This window comes from Asparagus officinalis, chromosome 6 (assembly GCF_001876935.1).
Source record: "Asparagus officinalis chromosome 6, Aspof.V1, whole genome shotgun sequence".
Classification (NCBI taxonomy): domain Eukaryota; kingdom Viridiplantae; phylum Streptophyta; class Magnoliopsida; order Asparagales; family Asparagaceae; genus Asparagus; species Asparagus officinalis.
The window spans coordinates 26466943-26491048 of record NC_033799.1 but is presented as its reverse complement, the minus strand read 5'-3'; the positions used below and the strand labels follow the sequence as shown (position 1 = coordinate 26491048).

General features: G+C 35.4%; 2 pseudogenes; both read right to left on the bottom strand.

The window, feature by feature from the left end:
* LOC109845945 lies at positions 1437-17190 on the bottom strand (annotated as a pseudogene).
* Positions 17287-23820, bottom strand: LOC109845944 (annotated as a pseudogene).

Below are 24106 nucleotides of genomic sequence, written 5' to 3'. Positions count from 1 at the left end.
TCTGATATTTTTTTTAAAAGGAAGATAAATGATGGATAATCTAATAATACATATAGATTTTTGGCAAAACTTTGTTGTAGGTCCCTCATGTGCTAGCCAAGTATCTTTTCGGTCCTTTCGGATCATTAATATTTAGAAGTCATCAACCACAGTCATTAATATTATCAATGTCATCAATCTATGTTCTTTTTGCAAATTTCTGTAAAATATTGTTGAGGAGATCACATGGCTGCTACGTTAGCAAAAATTAGTTGCAAGTTTCATACAAACGTGTATGTTAAACTTGTGATTTCACTAATATTTTTGCTGAACATGGCAGGGTCAGATCATTGTCACGTCAGCAAAATCTGATGACGAATGTAATGTTAAGAATCACTACTGTTAACTTTCATCAAATATTGAAGACGCTAACAGTATTTGGATGGTAGTGGTACATTCCGTTATAAGTGAAAGAAACTTTACTTGTAGAAATAATTAGGCTATTTTTTGTATGTCCGCTTGCTTTCTGCAATACAAATAGCTCATTTTTCTTTTCTTTTTTTTCCTTTTTTTCTCTTTTTTCATTTCTCAAAACTCTTCATACTTATCATAAAAATAGTTGCATGAGATCCCAAGCTATAGGCACTTTTTCTGAGAAAAGAACAAAATATTAAGCTGATGAAACTTAAGTTAATTCAAGTAGTAATGAGCAAAACTTGATATAATAGCTATCATGAAATTCAACAGAACAATAAACTTTTTACTGTCAACAGGTTTTGCCAAATATTTACTCTTCGAGTTCGAAGCAGACTGTACTCTTTTGAGGCACTTTAGAGAAAGAACTAGAATGATTTTTGTAAGTGATTTTTGTTTTTGCATAATTAGATGTTGATTTTGCATATTTTGATTTAATTAGAGAAGCAATTGTATTTCTTGGATATGTATTCTCTTTACTTATGTGATAATTAAACACGGTCTAATTCTCTAAATCCTTACCACTTATCTCAATTCTTATAGACGAGATCACGCCACATAAAATTTCCACCGGATATTTTGATATTTGTTTTCAAGTGTACGAGTATTTTCAAGACCATACAGATGTTAAAGATTGAGAGAGTAGAACAGGAAAACAACTAACTGCATCTAAATATGTAAAAAACAAGAAATCTATATTGTGAACAAAAAGAGAATACTAAGGCAGAATCTTCCCACCAATACCAGTATACCACACACATGTTTGTTGATATTTACAGATTCAAGTACCCAGATACTTTATTTCAAAAGAAAAGAACACAAGAATTTTGTTCAAATCGCATAAACAAGAATTACTATTGCATCCTGCGGAAGGGGTACCAACCAAAAATCAATATAAATATAAGTGTCGAGGTAAACAAACTTCAAGTATTTCAAATGAAAACAAACTATCAAGGAGACAATTGACACAAGGGGAAAAACCATCATGGGGGCATAAATCCAATAATCAAATCCCCCGACTTACGATATAATAGCCGAAGCATTCTGATTCCTGTATGTTGATCACAAATACAAGTCCCAGGAGAATACAAAATACAATTGACACAAGGAGAATACAATGAACTTAGCAATACATGGAAGCATACCCTTGTTGCTTCTCAAGAATCCATTTCTAGTATTTGAAGCCTCCTGCTTGCAATTTTCTTCCTCCAGGCCATTAGTAAAAGAACCAAATGAAACTGATTGCACTGGTCTAAAGATCACCCAACAATGCTACAAGCTTATTCAATTTCGTTTTCCTTTTGTTAATTTACCCTTGTAAGCTTACACAATAATACAAACACAAACGGTTTGTAGTATCAACTGCCTTTGCTCATAACGAAAATACAAAGGGGAAGTAACATGAACTACAAATAGTTCAATTAGTAAAATTTTCATCTCGTTCATTCAACGTTTGTTTCAACGGCTTTAAAAGCCTGAACCCATTCACCAAATCCACATGATAGTCGATAGACTTAGACAAATTCTCTTCTTCTCCAATGTATGACTGAGGAGTCAAATTCAAGAGAACATTCTTTGCTTCTTCTGGCAATTGCAAGCCATTAGTGAACTTTTGAATGCTCTCCTTGCTAACAACTCTTCCTCTGGTGAGATCCTTCAGCTTCTCATATGCCTCTGGGACGTTTAATCTGTGCATAACCTAATACAAGAAAACAAGAGAGAGTCCGTCAGCAACGTGGGTATCTTTTATTCTTTAATATTATTGGTTATTTTGATGTTGATTAAGCAAATGATACTCTTGATAGTGTATCGTTGGCAGATATTGTACTTTTATTGGAGGAATATGGTGATCTCATGATGAAGTAGACTATCGTGCCATGATTGTAAAAGAAAGCACACTAATTAGCATGACCTAAATAAACAAGGTTCGATGGACTCATACAGAAACTGCTAATACTACATCGTATGCAAATTTATTAGAAGAGGGGTACTATTGTCAAATATGCATATCAAATATAAATATCCCAATGGTTCACATAACATTTTAGGCACAACTTTAAACCTTTTGAGCTAACTAATGCTTTAAACCTTTTATCTAAATACCTGAGACATATTATCATTTGTAAGCCAGATGAAAAAGGATATCCAATCAACAACCACAGTTTCTTCATGCTTTACCAGAAACATTTCTTTATCATTCGCTACAAAAATGATTGTATAATCTACATTTAAATATGAAACCATTATTCTTAAAAAACATAATGTAAGACTAAAATTGTGCACTGGTGTTGAATAAAAAGCACTTATTAAATATGTATTCTTACAGGAGAATTTAATGAAAGTTACCTCGACCATTACACGGTAAAGGATTAACCCATACTCACTAAAGAATGGGTACAAATCCTTGACTTTCTGCAAATATCGGCCATCTAAAGGTGATAGAGCCATAATGCTAACAGATTAAAGATCAACAACCTCCTCTTCACGATGATGCTCCATCTAAAATATTAAAGTTCACACAGCCAAAACATATTCAACTAGTTGTCCAAATATGACGAAAATTAAAGAAAAAGGACCACCAAAAAAATTAGATCATTCCGGATCAAATTTAATCATCATTGAAGATTCATAAGCCCAATTATTGTATTGAATATAGCTCACTATAAATTAGGGACTGCCAAAGGATCATCTCAATTTATTTAAAAAAATTAAGAACTTGAAATTCAAAATACAATAGTGGAAGCCCTACATTACAAATCCAGAAGAAGAAAAAAAAGTGACCTATAGTATATGATATTTATTATTTACTAAAAGTTTTATTCTCCATCACAAAATATTCCCTCTCGTAAACTTATAAAAAATCCTATCTTTATTCAAAAATCCAAAAGATGCCACTTTTGAGAAACATTTCAAGATTATAGTACATGAGATTTAAGAAAACTTAGTAATAAAATAATCACAAAAAAGCAAAAAACAAGCATGCAGTCAATAAAAGGCAGGGCTTGTGTTCATGAAAATTCCCCAGCCAGGAAACCGAGAATGGAGATCTTTACCTTCGTAGTCATGACTCCTTCTGAACTGCTCAGTGAAACCCTAAGTGGTTCGAATCGCTGAGGAGGGGTGGGCTGAATCCGAAACCATAGATGACTTGATCGTCTATTGATCGAAGTCGAAGAGGGAGAGGAGGAAAAGGGTGGCAAGAAAGTGAACGGGGCTCAAGGGGGTGATAAGAGCTTTTCCATGGAGTTGTAGACGAGATCGAAACCCTAACCCTAGATTTTTAAAGGGGGAATTTGTTTGGGGTTTAGTGGAGCGAGAAAAAGGAGTCGCTTTTTTTTAAGGAATCGAAGAGAGCAAGGAGCGAGCACCTTGATTCATTTTATACACGTTTCCTGTGGAGGTTAGGTTCAGTTCATCTGATATTTTCTTTAAAAGGAAGATAAATGATGGATAATCTAATAATGCATATAGATTTTTGGCAAAACTTTGTTGTAGGTCCCTCATGTGCTAGCCAAGTATCTTTTCGGTCCTTTCGGATCATTAATATTTAGAAGTCGTCAACCACAGTCATTAATATTATCAATGTCATCAATCTATGTTCTTTTTGCAAATTTCTGTAAAATATTGTTGAGGAGATCACATGGCTGCTACGTTAGCAAAAGTTAGTTGCAAGTTTCATACAAACGTGTATGTTGAACTTATGATTTCACTAATATTTTTGTTGAACATAGCAGGGTCAGATCATTGTCACGTCTGCAAAATCTAATGACGAATGTAATGTTAAGAATCACCACTGTTAACTTTCATCAAATATTAAAGACGCTAACTGTATTTGGGTGGTAGTGGTACATTCTGTTATAAGTGAAAGAAACTTTACTTGTAGAAATAATCAGGCTGTTTTTTGTATGTCCACTTGCTTACTGTAATACAAATAGCTCATTTTTCTTTTCTTTTTTTCCTTTTTTTCTCTTTTTTCATTTCTCAAAACTCTTCATACTTATCATAAAAATAGTTGCATGAGATCCCAAGCTATAGGCACTATTTCTGAGAAAAGAACATAATATTAAGCTGATGAAACTTAAGTTAATTCCACTATTTCTGAGAAAAGAACAGAATATTAAGCTGATGAAACTTAAGTTAATTCAAGTAGTAATGAGCAAAACTTAATATAACAGCTATCATAAAATTCAACAGAACAATAAACTTTTTACTGTCAACAGTAATGAGCAAAACTTAATATAACAGCTATCATAAAATTCAACAGAACAATAAACTTTTTACTGTCAACTGGTTTTGCCAAATATTTACTCTTCGAGTTTGAAGAAAACAAGAGAGAGTCCATCAGCAACAAGGGTCTCTTTTATTCTTTAATATTATTGGTTATTTTGATGTTGATTGAGCAAATGATACTCTTGATAGTGTCTCGTTGGCAGATATTGTACTTTTATTGGAGGAATATGGTGATCTCACGATGAAGCAGACTATCGTGTAATGATTTATTACTAAGGTTGATTATCAAGTTATGACTTTCGCTGCTTGATGGGTTGTGTTGATTGAATACCTTCATCAGGAAATAGGTGTGTTTCTACCTCTGGCTATGGAAATACATCGTAATAATCAGGTTCTTACATATATTGCCAATGGTACAGACTAAGTCTCATGAGAACAGGAAGCATATAAAGGTTGATTGTCACTTCATTATGAAATGATATTGAGCAAAATGTCACTTCACATGTCAATTCAAATAGTAACTAGACCATCATTGAGACTTAATGTAATTATATTCTATTTGTTTTCGAGTGAAAATACCCCTATCTTGGACTGTCATCTTTCCCAACATATAGTCAAAATGCTGGGGGAGGTGGAATTAGATGTCCTATATAAAACTTTCAAAAACAATACAACATACAAGCAGACCTTTGATATTACATCATATAACCAACAAAAGCACAAAAAAAGAAAATTATACGAAAGCAGTCATAACAAAGTCTATGTTGAATATTTTTTTTTCAACAATCACATGGGCTGCTACAACAGCCCATGTTTTCAATTTTTTGTCAAAAGTTATGGGCCCCACTAAAGAAAATTTAAGACGTGGGTCCCACGAGCATAGTAAAATATTATTATTTTATTAGTGCATAATGTTTTCCCGAACACTATAAATAGACCCTAAATCCTTAAGGAAAATTCATTCTAAAAATAACAATCAATATATACAGATAAATTCATTCTAAAAATAACAATCAATATATACAGATATATATGTTGTAGAATAGCTAGTGCTCGTAGGAACAGTGCCTAAACCGAGAAGGTCTTATAGATGGAGGAGATCTTTGTCTTATAGATCGAGGAGATCTTTGCCTGATAGATCGAGGAGATCTTTGCCTAATAGATCGAGAAGATCATTGTCTTATAGATCGAGGAGATCTTTGCCTGATAGATCGAGGAGAACTTTGCCTTATAGATCGAGGAGATCTTGACAGTACTGGGTCGTTGCACACCAAAGTATTGGACTGTTGTTCCTGGAAGCAATTTAGCCTTGGGATCCTTGCACCGGAGTAGGCTAAATAATGCTTTAAGAATAGCATTTTACAAACACACATCAGCTGAGTTGGAAAATTTTAAATTACTGCACTTTAGTTTTCTATTCGGTTTTTGCTGTTATATATCTGTATTAATCCAGATTTAACCATGGACGCTAACAGTCTAAAGGGAAGTGCAGTGCACTGTCAGGACTTATTGTTTGTATTGGTTCTATAAGCACCTCCCACACCTGGTCCAGGTCTTCATTGAGACGAGACTCATTTACCTACACATGATGGAGAAGAAATAATGAATTAAGAAACGAAGAGAGTTACAAAGTAGTGTAATTTCATGAGTCATGTCATTATTAACTATGTAATTTGGAATGAGACATATTGATGGCACTGTATAAAAAATGTACAATCAAAGTATTATTACTTTAAAATAATGAGCTTTAAACTTCAAACTAATTTGGGCAAGTTTTAGAGTAAACTTGATTAAATGTAGTGGTGATAAATTATGACCCGATCCATCAACCCGATCCGACCTGACCCGTTTATATTGGGTATGGGTCGAGTTATATGGGTCGAGTCATAAACGGGTCAACCCGAACTGACCCGTTTATTAGATGGGTAAATTAGGGTTGACCCGAACTGACCCGTGTAACCCAATACCGACCCGTTTAATTCTAAATGGGTTGCAAACTCCAAATATGAAGATCATCTTTGTCATCTTCATCCTCCTCCTTCTCCTCTCTCTCCTCTTCCTTCGACCCCCAGTTTCCCGCCAGGTCCAGCTTCTCCGGCACGGTCGGCCACGTCTCGGCCTTCATCGATAGCGAGCCAGCATTTCAGTGGTCAAGATCGGTCGTGGTTCCGCTCGTATGGACAAGATCGGAGGAGGATAAGGGGAGGTCGGAGAAGGGGAGGAAATGGGTGCCCGACGTGCTCTGCGACCTGGCGAGCTGCGAGAAGCTAGAGAACCTGTCGCTGTTGGGGAACTACTTCACCTCGATGGGGGAGAGCTACTGGGATCTGGTCAAGAGCGGAGCTTTGGATCTGAGGAGGAACTAAGTTGTAGGGTTGAAGGGTCAGAGGTTAGCCTGGGAGTGCGTTGGTTTTTTTTCTAAAGCCTAGGTTCTGTCCGGTTTTGACTTTTATGCCGTGCGAGGATTAGAGGGATTGGGGGGTTCGTCGGAGTGAGCTGATAGCAAAAAAGGCAGGGACCGTGGTTTATAATGTTGTGAATAAGTGGCAACCTAATCCTTAATTAGGATTGTTTATTAAAAGGGTCGATCTCTTGTACAATCTATGTAGCAGTATTGCTTATTTTGACTCGTGATTGTCGAAAGAGTCAAAAGAATTTCATCTTGATCTATATAGAATCCATGATATTGAACTGAGATTTGATAAACGGGTCATTCGGGTTATATGGGTCGAGTCGGGTAACCCGTTTAATAAACGGGTCAGATCGCATTGACTCATTTGTTAAACGGGTCGGGTCGGGTCACACTTATACAGGTTGGGTCAACTATGACCCTACCCGACCCAACCCGACTCATTTGCCACCCCTAATTAAATGTTAACATTGGGATTGTCTTTATACGTCGGCAGCATATTGAGCAAAAAAGGAGCTTTTGCCACTTTTAGACGTACCTTTCTTCGCACCAACTACTCGGACGTACAGACAGAATTTTTTCAAAAGAATCATGCCAGATACCATTGTTATGGATCCCAAATAATAGATCTAAAGGAAATTGAAAATGATAGCAAAGACATAGTTCATACAATATTTTTGAGGGAAATGGTTAGTACAATTTTAGAAAAGAAATACTTATATAAAAATAAAAAACTTAAACATACGTAAAATCATATATATTATTAGATGGATGTACATTGGATAGAAATTATGTTGATAGCAAGACAAGAATTCATCTTGAAATGGATCTACATTTCTATGATCTTGTAATTCATAGAATTTAGTATCTTGCATTAGTGACGAATTCAAATTCAACATATGCCCAACCCAAATAGTTAAAGAAAGAACAGAACAAACAACATACATGAAGCAAAGAACGACGACAGCGGCACATTTCCTACCAATAACACATCTAGCTTTATATGTAATTCTCTAGTGATAACGATCTCATACAGATTTTACTACTAACATGAAGCTTCCGGATTCCCTGTAGTGCACTTTTGTATGCCAAGAGAGAATACCCAGATCCAAAACCCAAATTCCGCAAAACAGTGGAATCAGTCAAATCCCTCTGTCAATGATTACACAAGCAATAAGTATAGTATCACCTTACCAAAATGAAACACTAAGACGTGTTTTTTGAACTGTGATATAGCATTGAACTTCATATTAGGTACTCCTCAAGAAACATGAATAAAGATGGAAAAGTAAATGATACATACCAGCATACGAGAGATGGGCAATTTCGAATTGAGCTAGCAGATAAAATAGCATTAGCCAAACACAAGTTGCCCTCACTATTCTCAAAATCAATGGGATTAACTTTATGAGGCATAGTTGAAGATCCAATCTCCCCAGCCTTGGCATCTTAAAAGCAAAATTATCATGAAATCATTTAGTTCCAAATTGGAAGTTTGGGAGCTAAAATATGTCCTAATATTTTAGGGGTATAGTGGTCAAGCATAAGAAAGTTACCTTCTTAAAATAACCTAATGAGATATAGCTCCATATGTCCCGATCAAAATCATGTTGGCCTTCTTGTTTTGATGATGTTTAACAAACATTTTACTACTAATGTTGTTTGTCTATTATTTGTGTTTTCGTATTTATTGTAGACAAACAACTTGTTGGAGGTTGGATGGAATAGAGCTTCAACGATGATATGCAAAGGAGGTTGGCGGAATGTCGGGTTGAAGCCTATACAATTCAAGTTAAAGATCAAGTTCAAGCTTCATCCGCAAGTGTACCAAGTCAAGCTTAATTGAAGATCAAGATTGCTTGGGTAATATAGTTTTAGGTTTTATATTATGTGTGTTAAGTACGTTAAGCTCAATATCTATACACACACATCTTATTGGTTTCTTCGTATATATATATATAGTCATATATATATATATAAGTTTTGGTTTCTATGCATATATATTTTTATGATTATATATATGAAATTATATATTTCATATTTTCTATTGTGTTTTTGAAAACATTGCATAGAATATGCAATTTTGTGAAAATATTGTATTCTTAGTTTATAGACTTCAATATCAGTTTATACATGTTTTACTAAGTCTATAAAAACATTTCACAAAGTTTCAAAAGTTGGTTTATGTCAAAACATCAAAATTCAAGTATCTCATATTTTCATGTTTTGGACTAGTTTGTAAAATAATGATATTTTTCATTTGGGAAGTCTTTTCTGATAACCAGTCACTGTAGCATGTTCATTATCATGTCTACAATCATTCCCCAAAGTTTTACATTTTTTGGAATTTATTTGATATTTTTAAACAGGGTTTTAAAATCAGCTCTAAAACCGATTTTTTCTGGAATGTCAGTTTTCGGTCGACCGGTACGGTCGACCGGTCAATTGACCATTCATCAGTATTTTTCCAGAGAGTCATCGGTCGACCGGTCCGGTCGACCGAGAGCTCAAATCGGTCGACCGACGGAATTTTCGGTCGACCGACAATATAGCCGTTGGCTAGTAACGACTATTTCTGAGCTGTTTCTCTGGGGGTTGTTTTGTCATTTGTTTTGGGGATTTTTGCTGAGATCTTTAGAGGGTATAAATACCCCTTTGCTGATATCTTTTCAATTTACCAAGAGAGTTTTAAAACAAGTTTTAAGAAAGTTTTAATCAAGGGTTTAAGTTTGTTTAAAGTGTGTTTATAAGCTTTTAAGCATTTGAGTGTTTCGATTTTGTGAATCAAATTCCACAAGAGCTTGAGGAGATTATCTATTGAAGTTTGAGCTTTCAACTATCATCCCTCCATCTCTTGTTATCAAATTGAGAAGTTTTCTAAACTCAAACTCTAGCTTTACATTTATATACTTGTTTGATTATCATTGTTCTTAAGCTAGATTTCATACTTGAGTTTAGTTGATTTGATTTTATTTACTCATTGTTACACACACACACACATTGAGCTTATTGTATCTTTCATACATAGTATAGTTGGGTGGTGAGAGATTGTAACTTTGAGTTGTGCTTATTTGAGTTCTCATTCATTGTAGAGAACAAATTTATATTTGTTACATTAAGTGTGTTGTGAAGTTTTCGGTGAACTAGAAAACCGTACTGTGAGGGTGGAGTGTAGCCACATTGTGAGAGTGTGAGTGGAGATCTCCTCGAGGTGAGGAGCGGAGACGTAGGTCGTGGGGACTGAATTCCGTGAGAGAAATTGTGAGGTGTAAACGTTATTCGGGTGAGCGTAGAAAACCCGGTTGTGATAGTGGATTTCTCCCCGGGAGTGGGGAGCGGAGACGTAGGACGGAAGGTCCGAAATCCGTGATCATTTGAGTGTGTTTGAGTTTGTCATTAGCGCATTTGCTTTTACATTTATCTTATATCACCAATTGTGCATTGCTCATTTATTTCATCCACTATCTTATTTAGATTATTTACCCTTGTGTTGTTTTGCGATATAGTCATGCGGCTCAATCTGCATACGGAGCAAGCAACAGGCTCAGAAAGAGAGTATGCATGCAAGTCAAGTGTCATTCCATTCATAGGCCACATTGACGTAACCTTTCAGACAACACAAACTTAACAAAATTATTAGCTTGTGCTGCAATTCCATTATTATTTATGCACTAACTGGTTGGTGTAGAATAGGCTAATTGATAAATGTACTGTAATTCCAAGATAGATGGATAACCTGCAAGTGTATCTACTTATTATCAAGTTTGCACATGATAGTATCTACTTACTATATGAATCACCTTTTGTAAACTCTTGAAATGTGAAATGGCAAAAACAACCTACATTTCAGTCACCTGAGTCGATTGCGAAATTCATATTAAAGAAAATTCTGAGGATCTATTAGTTATACACTTTTACAGTTTGTATAGTTGCCTAAATCTTCACGAGGACTGTTTACTAGTAAAGTAGTTCAAGCAGAGAACAACGAATACAAGTAGCAGTGTCAAAAAAGTATAGGTAAATAAAGTACTCCTCCCATTAATAAAACTTGTCCAAGTCATCCGCAAAGAAAAAACCATATAAAAATCGTCTATGCACTACTTAATAACGCAAAAAAAATCCATCAATCTGAAATGAATCAGATAGGTAAAACATTGCAAAGAGAAAAGTAGTAGAAGTAAATAAACATGCCTGTGTCACGTAAGGGTTGAAACCTAACCCCAAAGAGGTCATGAACTCAGCTGTAACAGTTGGCCAATCGATATCAGGACATGCAACCTTATGTGCATTGTAGTTTCCAATAGCTCCAGCACAGTTGCCCAATATTTGCACTTCTATAAAGGTCTTCCCTACTTCACTTAGTCTGAAAGCAAAATTTGCCATCTCCTTTCCCAAAGTAGTGGGTGAAGCAGGCTACAAAGGGAGTTAGAAGATATCAGAACTAAACCACATAAAGCTATTACAAAAGCAAATCATTTATTCCTGTAGCTTAACGATGAAAATTATCAATATGATATTTCAGCTGCTTTGAGCAGTCAACTTAGTATATGTCCGCTTCTAATATTGGCCATGTCATGCCTCGGCCTGACGGGCCTATTGGTGCAGTACAAGCCGTGGGACCCAACAAGTGTAACGTGTTGTTTGGCTCAACCTACTACCAAATTCGACTAACCGATGTTACACTTAAATAATTTAAGCCACTTAAATTCTCACTCATTTCCTGATGTTCGACTAAATAGGATTGTCACAAATACCCCACCTTACATAAGCGACGTCATCATCATGACATGACAAGTGGCACATCCTGGTATCACTAGGTTATGTGGACTCTAGAGGTGGCTCCCACCGCACTCACGCAATACTGCACTTAGCCCCGCATAGCACTTAGCTCCACACTTCTGACTCGCAACTGCTATGATACAATTTGTTACGTCCTGGGCCGCCGGGCCCATTAGTGCAGTACAAGCCATGGGACCTACCAAGTGTTACACGTTTGGCTCAACCCACTGCCAAAATCAACTAGGTGTGTTACACTTGAGTCTTGGGCATACCTATTTAAGCAACTTAACTTCTCACTCATTTTCTGATGTGGGACTAAATTAGAAACAAAGACATGATTATATTATTTTTAAGCTTCAGATTGAAAAGGTTCCATTCAATTTATTTCATAGCATCAAGCTAACAACTCGTGAAGAAAGGAATGTAGAACATGTCCTGCAAACATATATGAACGAAGATAGACAATATAACCTTTATCAAACCAGTAATTATACATGATGTATTAGCCCCATGTAGAAAATTCCTGAGTTTCAGCACGTAATCATTATTTAATTTTTTCTATATATGCCCCCTTCCCCACCAAAAAAGCTTACTTTTGTATAAAAAAATTCACCGAAATGACCAGCCAGAAATCTTTGAGTTATTTCAACCAAAAAAATCCACCACCAGGACATTAGGGAAAAGTTCTTAGTGGAATATTACCCAGTGCACCTAACATTAAGTTTAGCTTTTTAAACCCAAGAGTACTTTGTTTTTCTTTGAGTACTCCCACTTCTCTAATCCTTCTCTAAACGTGTTCTTGTCAGTTGCTAAATAAGTTAGTTCATAGAAATGAAAAAGAATTTTTCTTTTTCCTTGAAGCATTCCTCTTGTCAGTTGCTAAATAAGTTAGTTCATAGAAATGAAAAAGAATTTTTCTTTTTCCTTGAAGCATTCTCTGCATTTTCTTAGTCTAATAGCTTTTCATAGAAATGAAAAAGAATTTTTCTTTTTCCTTGAAGCATTCTCTGCATTTTCTTAGTCTAATAGCTTATGATTCTTTTTTTTAAATCAATATATACAATAAACTATGTCCTTCTATGTGTAAACCCAAATAAAAGGGAAATATAAGATTTTCAATTATGCTTATATAGCATTAAAGTTTTTGTAGATAACAACTAATCAACAAAAAGTTGGTATTCCATTATAATAAGAGTTGCCTCTCATCTAGAACTGAAAATACCTGCCCATGAGTGCGAGACAACATGGAGATATGAGCATTTTCCTTCGCTAATTTGCATATTGCATTCAACAACTCAATCATCACAGGAAATATGACAGTGTTGAATGCCTCCTTCAGTGCCAATGTGTGGCCTAAATTATTTATATCATCTGATGTACAAGCAAAATGGAAAAACTCCAAATCCTAAAAAAGAATTTTGTAGAATCTGATGTCTAATATTAAGCATCAAATGAAATGTTCGAAACCACAATTAGTCATAGTTATAAAAAGAGGAAGCATAGAGTACCCACAACAAGGAACATCAAAAACTCACATCAGCAATCTCAGCATTCGATTGACATTTCTATTTCAAGAAGTATTCCACTGCCTTAACATCGTGGTTAGTTACTTTTTCAATCTTTTTCACTTCCAAAGCATCAGCTTTGCTGAAGCCACTAACTATACTTTCTAAATAAGACCTGACATTCTCACTAAAGCTTTGAACCTCTTTGATTTCAGGTATTTCTGTTATATTTAACAACCATTTTACCTAAAAAAGAATCGCTTCAGATTATCATTTTGCACTAAGTAGCCAACATGAAAATATAACTACAGTGGCTAGCTTTGTCAGATCATGATGGGTAATGGTGAAAGAGGTAAACATTTTTTACTTGTAAGTTACCTCTTTCTCCATTACCCAAGACATGACTACACTATGACAAGTTTTAATGAAGACTGCTACCTATATCAAAGCAGAGGATGGATGTTTTGTCAGATTGTAAAAGAAAGCACACTAATAAGTATGACCTAAATAAACAATGTTCGATGGACTTATACTGAAACTACTAATACTACATCATAAGCAAATTTATTAGAAGAGGGCTACTATTGTCAGATATGCATATCAAATATAAATATCCCAACGGTTTACAGAACATTTTAGGCACAACTTTAAATCTTTTGAGTTAACTAAGGCTTTAAACCTTTTATCTAAATACCTGAGACATATTATGATTTGTAAGCCAGACAAACAAGGATATCCAATCAACAACCACAGTTTCTTCATGCTTTACCAGAAACATTTCTTTATCATTCGCTACAAAAATGATTGTATAATCTACATTTAAATATGGAACAATTATTCTTAAAAAAAACTTAATGTAAGACTAACACTGTGCACGGGTGTTGAATAAAAAAGCACTTATTAAATCTGTATTCTTATAGGAGAATTTAATGAAAGTTACCTCGACCATTACACGGTAATGGATTAACCCATATTCACTAAAGAATGGGTGCAAGTCCTTGACTTTCTGCAAATATCGGCCATCTAAAGGTGATACAGCCATAATGCTAAAAGACTCAAGATCAACAACCTCCTCTTTACGATGATGCTCCATCTAAAATATTAAAGTTCACACAGCTAAAACATATTCAACCAGTTGTCCAAGTATGAGGAAAATTGAAGAAAAAGGATCACAAAAAAAAGTAGATCATTTTGGATCAAATTTAATCATCATTGAAGATTCATAAGCCCAATTATTTGATTGAATACAGCTCACTATAAATTGGGGACTGCCAAAGGATCATCTCAATTTATTTAAAAAAAATTAAGAACCTGAAATTTAAAATACAACAGTGGAAGCCCTACATTACAAATCCAGAAGAAGAAAAAAAAGTGACCAATAGCATATGATATTTATTATTTACTAAAAGTTTTAGGCTCTATCCCAAAATATTCCCTCCCGTAAACTTATAAAAAATCCTATCTTTATTCAAAAATCTAAAAGATGCCACTTTTGAGAAACATTTCAAGATTATAGTACATGAGATTTAAGAAAACTTAGCAACAAAATAATCACAAAAAAGTAAAAAACAAGCATGCAGTCAATAAAAGGCATGGCTTGTGTTCGTGAAAATTCCCTAGCCAGGAATCCGGGAATGGAGATATTTACCTTTGTAGTCGTGACTCCTTCTGAACTGCTCAACGAAACCTTAAGTTATTCGAATCGCTGAGGATGGGTGGGCTGAATCCGAAACCCTAGCTGGCATGATCGTATGCTGATCGAAGATGAAGGGGGAGAGGAGTAAAAGGGCGGCAAGAAAGCGAACGGGGCTCGAAGGGGTGATAAGAGCTTTTCCTTGGAGTTGTAGACGATATCGAAACCCTAACCCTAGATTTTTAAGGGGGGAATTTGTTCGGGGTTTAGTGGAGCAGGAAAAAGGAGCCGCCTTTTTTAAGGAATCGGAGAGAGCAAGGAGCGAGCGCCTTGATTCATTTTATACGCTTTTCCTGTTGAGGTTAGGTTCAGTTCATCAGATATTTTCTTCAAAAGGAAGGTAAATGATGGATAATCTAATAATGCATATAGATTTTTGGCAAAACTTCGTTGTACGTCCCTCATGTGCTAGCCAAGTATCTTTTTGGTCCTTTCGAATCATTAATATTTAGAATCGTCAACCACAGTCATAAATATTATCAATGTCATCAATCTATATTCTCTTTACAAATTTCTGTAAAATATTGTTGAGGAGATCACATGGCTGCTACGTTAGAAAAAATTAGTTGCAAGTTTCATACAAACGTGTATGTCGAACTTGTGATTTCACTAATATTTTTGCTGAACATGGCAGGGTCAGATCATTGTCACGTCAGAAAAATCTTATGACGAATGTAATGTTAAGAATCACCACTGTTAACTTTCATCAAATATTAAAGACGCTAACAGTATTTGGGTGGTAGTGGTACATTCCGTTATAAGTGAAAGAAACTTTACTTGTAGAAATAATCAGGCTATTTTTTGTATGTCCGCTTGCTTACTGCAATACAAATAGCTCATATTTCTTTTCTTTTTTTCCTTTTTTTCTCTTTTTTTTCATTTCTCAAAACTCTTCATACTTATCATAAAAATAGTTGCATGAGATCCCAAGCTATAGGCACTATTTCTGAGAAAAGAACAGAATATTAAGCTGATGAAACTTAAGTTAATTCAAGTAGTAATGAGAAAAACTTGATATAACAGCTATCACGAAATTCAACAGAACAATAAACTTTTTACTGTCAATAGGTTTTGGCAAATATTTACTCTTCGAGTTCGAAGCAAACTGTACTCTTTTGAGGCACGTTAGAGAAAGAACTAGAGTGATTTTTGTAAGTGATTTTTGTTTTTGCATATTTAGGTGTTGATTTTGCATATTTTGATATAATTTGAGAAGCAATTGTATTTTTCGGATCTGGATTCTCTTTACTTATGTGATAAAAACATGGTCTAATTATCTCAATCCTTACCACATATCTCAATTCTTATAGACGAGATCACGCCACATAAAATTTCCACCGGATATTTTGATAGTTGTTTTAGTAGTTTCAAGACCATACAGATGTTAAAGATTGAGAGAGAAGAATAGGATAATAACTAACAACATTTATATATGTAAAAAACAAGAAATCTATGTTGTGAACAAAAATAGAATACTAAGGCAGAATCATCCCACCAATACCTGTATACCACACACAGGTTTGTTGATATTTATAGATTAAAGTACACAAATACTTTATTTCAAAAGAAAAGAACACAAGCATATTGTTCAAATCGCAAAAACAAGATTGCATCCTGCGGAAGGGGTAGCTACCAAAAATCAATATAAATATAAGTGTCGAGGTAAACAAACTTCAAGTATTTCAAATGAAAACAAACTATCAAGGAGACAATTGACACAAGGGGGAAAAACCTGCATGGGGGCGTAAATCCAATATTCAAATCCCCCGGCTTACAATATAACAGCCGAAGCATTCTGATTCCTGTATGTTGATCACAAATACAAGTACCAGGAGAATACAAAATACAATTGACACAAGGAGAATACAATGAACTTAGCAATACATGGAAGCGTACCCGTGTTGCTTCTCCATAATCCATTTCTAGTATTTGAAGCCTCCTGCTTGCAATTTTCTTCCTCCAGGCCATAAGTAAAAGAACCAAATGAAACTGATTGCCCTGGTCTAAAGATCACCCAAAAATGCTACAAGCTTATTCAATTTCGTTTTCCTTTTGTTAATTTACCCTTGCAAGCTTACACAATAATACAAACACAAACGGTTTGTGGTATCAACTGCCATTGCTCATAACGAAAATGCAAAGGGGAAGTAACATGAACCACGAAGAATTCAATTAGTAAAATTTTTATCTCGTTCATTCAACGCTTGTTTCAACGGCTATAAAAGCCTGAACCCATTAACCAAATCCACATGATCGTCGATAGACTTAGACAACTTCTCTGCTTCTCTAATGTATGACTGGGGAGTCAAATTCAAGAGAACGCTCTTTGCTTCTTCTGGCAATTGCAAGCAATTAGTAAACTTTTGAATTCTCTCCTTGCTGACAACTCTTCCTCTGGTGAGATCCTTCAGCTTCTCATATGCCTCTGGGACGTTGTATCTGCGCATAACCTAATACAAGAAAACAAGAGAGAGTCCATCAGCAACAAGGGTCTCTTTTATTCTTTAATATTATTGGTTACTTTGATGTTGATTGAGCAAATTATATTCTTGATAGTGTCTCATTGGCAAATATTTTACTTTTATTTGAGGAATATAGTGATCTCACGATGAAGCAGACTACCGTGCCATGATTTATTGCTAAGGTTGATTATCAAGTTATGTCTCTTGCTACTTGAGGGATTATGTTGATTAAATACCTTCACCAGGAGATAGGTGTATTTCTACCTCAGACTATGGAAATACATCGTAATAATTAGGTTATGGCGTATATTGCCAATGGTACAAACTAAGTCTCATGAGAACATGAAGCATATAAAGGTTGATTGTCACTTCATTATGAAATGATATTGAGCAAAATGTCACTTCACATGTTAATTCAAACAGATAGGTAACGGTTTCCCTAAAACATTACCTTTTTTGGGGGGGGTGTGGGGGAGGAAGGGGAAGGGAATTTTTTGCTTAGATTTAACTAGCTAAAAATGACAGGTCTATATACTCTTCCATCTTAAGAAGGAATGCTAGAATAATAGTTCGTAACTAGACCATCATTGAGACTTAATGTAATTATATTCTATTTGTTTTCGCGTGAAAATACCCCTCTCTTGGACTGTCATCTTTCCCATCATATAGTCAAAATACTGGGGGAGGTGGAATTAGATGTCTTATATAAAACCTTCAAAAATAATACGACATACAACAAACCTTTGATATTACATCATATAACCAACAAAAGCAGAAAAAAGAAAAATTATACAAAAGTAGTCATAATAAAGTCTAAAGGGAAGTGCAGTGCATTGTCAGGACTTACTGTTTGTATTGGTTCTGCAAGCACCTCCCACACCTGGTCCAGGTCTTCATTGAGAAGAGACTAATTTACCTACACATAATGGAGAAGAAATAATTAATTAAGAAATGAAGAGAGTTACAAAGCAGTGTAATTTCATGAGTCATGTCATTATTAAATATGTTATTTGGAATGAGACAAATTGATGGCACTGTATCAAAAATGTACAATCAAAGTATTATTACTTTAAAATAATGAGCTTTAAACTTCAAACTAATTTGGGCAAGTTTCAGAATAAATTGGATTAAATGTAGGGGTGGCAAATTATGACTCGACCCATCAACCTGACCTGACCCAACCTGTTTATATTAGGTACGGGTCGAGTTATATGGGTCGAGTCATAAACGGGTCAACCCGAACTGACCCGTTTGTTAGATGGGTAAATTAGGGTTGACTCGAACTGACCCGTGCAACTCAATACGGACCCGTTTAATTCTAAATAGGTTGCAAACTCCAAATATGAAGATCATCTTCGTCGTGTTCATCCTCCTCCTTCTCCTTTTTCTCCTCTTCCTTCGACCCCCAGTTTCTCACCAGGTCCAGCATCTCCGGCGCGATCAGCCATGTCTTGGCCCTCATCGACAGCGAGCCAGCATTTCAATAGTAGAGATCGATCGCGGTTCTGCTTGTACGAACATGATCGGAGGAGGATAAGGGGATGTCGGAGAAGGGGAGGAAATGGGTGCCCGACGTGTTCTGCGACCTGGCAAGCTGCGAGAAGCTGGAGAACCTATCGCTGTCGGGGAACTACTTCACCTCGATGGGGGAGAGCTGCTAGGATCTGTTCAAGAGCAGAGCTCTGGATCCAAGGAGGAGCTATGTTGCAGGGTTGAAGGGTCAGAGGTCAGCTTGGGAGTGCGCAGGTTTTTTTCTAAAGCCCAGTTTCGGTCCGGTTTTGACTTTTATGTCGTGTGAGGATCAGAGGGATTAGGGGGTTCATCGGAGTGAGGCAACGGCCAAAAAGGCGGGGACCGTGGTTTATAATGCTTGTGGTAACCTATTCCTTAATTAGGATTGTTATTAAAAGGTCAATCTCTTGTACAATCTATGTAGCAATATCGCATATTTTGACTCATGGTTGTCGAAAGAGTCAAAAGAATTTCATTCCGATCTATATAGTATCCACGATATTGAACTGAGATTTGATAAATGGGTTATTCAGGTTATATGGGTTGTGTTGGGTAACTCGTTTAATAAACGGGTCGGATTGCAATGACTCATTTGTTAAACGAGTCGGGTCGGGTCACACTTTTATGGGTTGGGTCAACTATGACCCTACCCGACCCAACCCGACCCATTTGCCACCGCTAATTAAATGTTAACATTAGGATTATCTTTATACGTCAGCAGCATATTGAGCAAGAAAGGAGCTTTTGCCACTTTTAGATGTATCTTTCTTCGCATCAACTACTCGAATGTACAGACATATTTTTTTCAAAAGAATCATGCCAGATATTATTGTTATGGATCCCAAATAATAGATCTAAAGGAAATTGAAAAAGGATAGCAAAGACATAGTTCATACAATATTTTTGAGGGAAATGGTTAGTATAAGTTTAGAAAAGAAATACTTATATAGAAAAAACCTTAAACATCCGTAAAATCATATATATTATTAGACAGATGTACATTGGATAGAAATTATGTTGACAGCAAGACAAGAATTCATCTTGAAATGGATCCACATTTGTATGATCTCATAATTCATAGAATTTAGCATCTTGCATTAGTGACGAATTCAAATTCAACATATGCCCAACCCAAATAGTTAAAGTAAGAACAGAACAAACAACACACATGAAGCAAAGAACGATGACAGCGACACATTTCCTACCAATAACACATCTAGCTTTATATCTAATTCTCTAGTGATAACCATCTCATACAGATTTTAGTACTAACCTGAAGCTTCCAGATTCCTTGTAGTGCACTTTTGTATGCCAAGAGAGAATACCCAGATCCAATACCCAAATTCCTCAAAACAGTGGAATCGGTCAAATCCCTCTGTCAATGACTACACATGCAATAAGTATAGTATAACTTTACCAGAATAAGACACTAAGACGTGTTTTTTGAACTATGATATAGCACTGAACTTCACATTAGGTACTCCTCAAGAACCATAAATAAAGATGGAGAAGTAAATGATACACACATGCATACGAGAGATGGGCAATTTCGAGCTGAGAGCATATAAAATAGCATTAGCCAAACACAAGTTGCCCTCACTATTCTCAAAATCAATGGGATTAACTTTATGAGGCATAGTTGAAGATCCAATCTCCCCAGCCTTGATCATCTAGAAAGAAAAATTATCATGAAATCGTTTAGTTCAAAATTGGAAGTTTGGGAGCTAAAATAGGTCCTAATATTTTAGGGGTATAGTGGTCAAGCATAAGAATGTTACCTGCTTAAAATAACCTAACGAAATATCGCTCCATATATCCCGATCAAAATCTGTTAGGATGTTATTAAACTGAACAACTGCATTGAAAAGCTTTGCGATATAGTCATCCGGCTCAATCTATGTACGAAGCAAGCAACAGGCTCAGATAGAGAGTACGCATACAAGTCAAGTGCCATTCCAATCATAGGCTGCATTGACGTAACCTTTTAGACAACACAAACTTAACAAAATTATTAGCTGGTGCTGCAATTCCATTATTATTTATGCACTAACGGGTTGGCGTAGAATAGGCTAATTGATAATGGTACTGTAATTCTAATATAAATAGATAACCTACAAGTGTATCTACTTATTATCAAGCATGCACATGATAGTATCTACTTACTATATGAATCACCTTTTGTAAGCTCTTGAAATGTGAAATGGAAAAAATAACCTACATTTCAGTCACCTGAGTCGATTGCAAAACTCATATTAAAGAAAATCCTAAGGCTCTATTAGTTATACACTTTTACAGTTTGTATAGTTGCCTAAATCTTCACGAGGACTGTTTACTAGTAAAGTAGTTCAAGCAGAGAACAATTAATACAAGCAGCAGTGTCAAAAAAGTACATGTAAATAAAGTACTCCTCCCATTAATGAAACATATCCAAGTCATCCACAAAGAAAAAACCATATCAAAATTGTCTATACACTACTTAATTACGCAAAAAAATTCCATCATGCTGAAATGAATCAGATAGGTAAAACCTTGCAAAGAGAAAAGTAGTAGAAGTAAATAAACATGCATGTGTCACGTAAGGGTTGAAACCTAACCTAAAAGAGGTCACGAACTCAGCAACAATAGTGGGCCAATCAATATTAGGATATGCAACTTTGTGTGCATTGTAGTATCCAACAGCTCTAGCACACTTGCCCAATATTTGCACTTCTGTAAAGGTCTTTCCTACTTCACTTAGTCTGAAAGCAAAATTTGCCATCTCCATTCCCAAAGTAGTGGGTGAAGCAGGCTACAAAGGGAGTTAGAAGATATCAGAACTAAACCACATAAACCTATTACAAAAGCAAATCATTTATTCCTGTAGCATAACGATAAAAATTATCAATATGATATTTTAGCTGCTTTGAGCAGTCAACTTCGGATATGTCCGCTTCTAATATTGGCCATGTCACGCCCCGGCCTGATGGGCCCATTGGTGCGGTACAAGCCGTGGGACCCAACAAGTGTAATGTGTTGTTTGGCTCAATCTGCTGCCAAAATCGACTAACCAATGTTACACTTAAATAATTTAAGCCACTTAAATCCTCACTCATGTCCTGGAGTCTTGGGCATACCTATTTAAGCAACTTAACTTCTCACTCATTTTCTGATAGGACTAAATAAGAAACGAAGACATGATTATATTATTTTTATCCTTCAGATTGAAAAGGTTCCATTCAATTTATTTCATAGCATCAAGCTAAAAACTTGTGAAGAAAGGAATGTAGAACATGTCCTGCAAACATATATGAACGAAGATAGACAGTATAATCTTTATCAAACTAGTAATTATACATGATGTATTAGCCCCATGTAGAAAATTCCTAAGTTTCAACATGTAATCATTATTTAATTATTTCTATATATGCCCCCCCCAAAAAAAGCTTACTTTTGTAAAAATAAAAATTCACCAAAATGACCAGCCAGAAATCTTTGAGTTATTGCAACCAAAAAAAACTTTTGTAAAAATAAAAATTCACCAAAATGACCAGCCAGAAATCTTTGAGTTATTGCAACCAAAAAAAAATCTACCACTAGGACATTAGGGAAAAATTCTTAGTGGAATATTACCCTGTGCACCTTAGATTAAGTTTAACTTTACCACTAGGACATTAGGGAAAAATTCTTAGTGGAATATTACCCTGTGCACCTTAGATTAAGTTTAACTTTTAAAACCCAAGAGTACTTTGTTTTTCTTTGAGTAATCCCACTTCTCTAATCCTTCTCTAAACGTGCTCTTGTTAGTTGCATCCCCTCTCCATTTGGGATAAATTTCATTAAGAATTTAGGATTGCTAAATAAATTAGTTCATGGAAATGAAAAAGAATTTTTGTTTTCCCTTGAAGCATTCTCTGCATTTTCTTAGTCTAATAGCTTCTGATTCTTTTTACTAAATCAATATATACAATAAACTATGTCCTTCTATGTGTAAACACAAATAAAAGGGAAATTTAAGATTTTCAATTATGCTTATATATTATTAAAGTTTTTGTAGATAACATCTAATCAACAAAAAGTTGGTATTCCGTTATAACAAGAGTTGCCTCTCATCTAGAACGAAAAATACCTGTCCATGAGTGCGAGACAACATGGAGATATGAGCATTTTCCTTCGTTAATTTGCATATTGCATTCAACAACTCAATCATCACAGGAAATATGACACTGTTGAACGCCTCCTTCACTGCCAATGCATGGGCTAAATTATTTATATCCTCTGATGTACAAGCAAAATGGAAAAACTCCAGTACTTAAAAAAGAATTTTGTAGAATCTGATGTCATATATTAAGCATCAAATGAAATCTTTGAAATCATAGTTAGTCATAGTTAAAAAAAGAGGAAGAGTAGAGTACCCACAACAAGGAACATCAAAAACTCACCTCAGCAATCTCAGCATTAGATTGACATTTCTGTTTCAAGAAGTATTCCACTACATTAACATCGTGGTTAGTTACTTTGTCAATCTTTTTTACTTCCAAAGCATCAGCTTTGCTGAAGTAACTTACTATACTTTCTAAATAAGACCTGGCATTCTCGCTGAAGCTTTGAACCACCTTGATTTCAGTTATTTCTGATAATTTTAGCAACCATTTTACCTAAAAAAGAATCACTTCAGATTAGCATTTTGCACTAAGTAGCCAACATGAAAATAACTACAGTGGCCGGCTTTGTCAGATCATGATGGGTAATGGAGAAAGTGGTAAACCTTTTTTACTTGTAAGTTGCCTCTTTCTCCATTACTCAAGACATGACTACACTGTGACAAGTTTTAATGATGACTAGATAGTGGGCAAACTAAATAATGAGACAATGGCGATATGAGCAATGATCACAAATAAGAATAAAAGCCAAAGCACACTCAAACACAATCAAATGATCACGGAGTTCGGATCTTCCGTCCTACGTCTCCGCTTCCCACCCCCGGGGAGAAATTCACTATCACAACTGGGTTTTCTACGTTCACCCGGATAACGTTTATACCTCACACTACGTTTTCTAGTTTACCGAAAACTCTATAACTCAC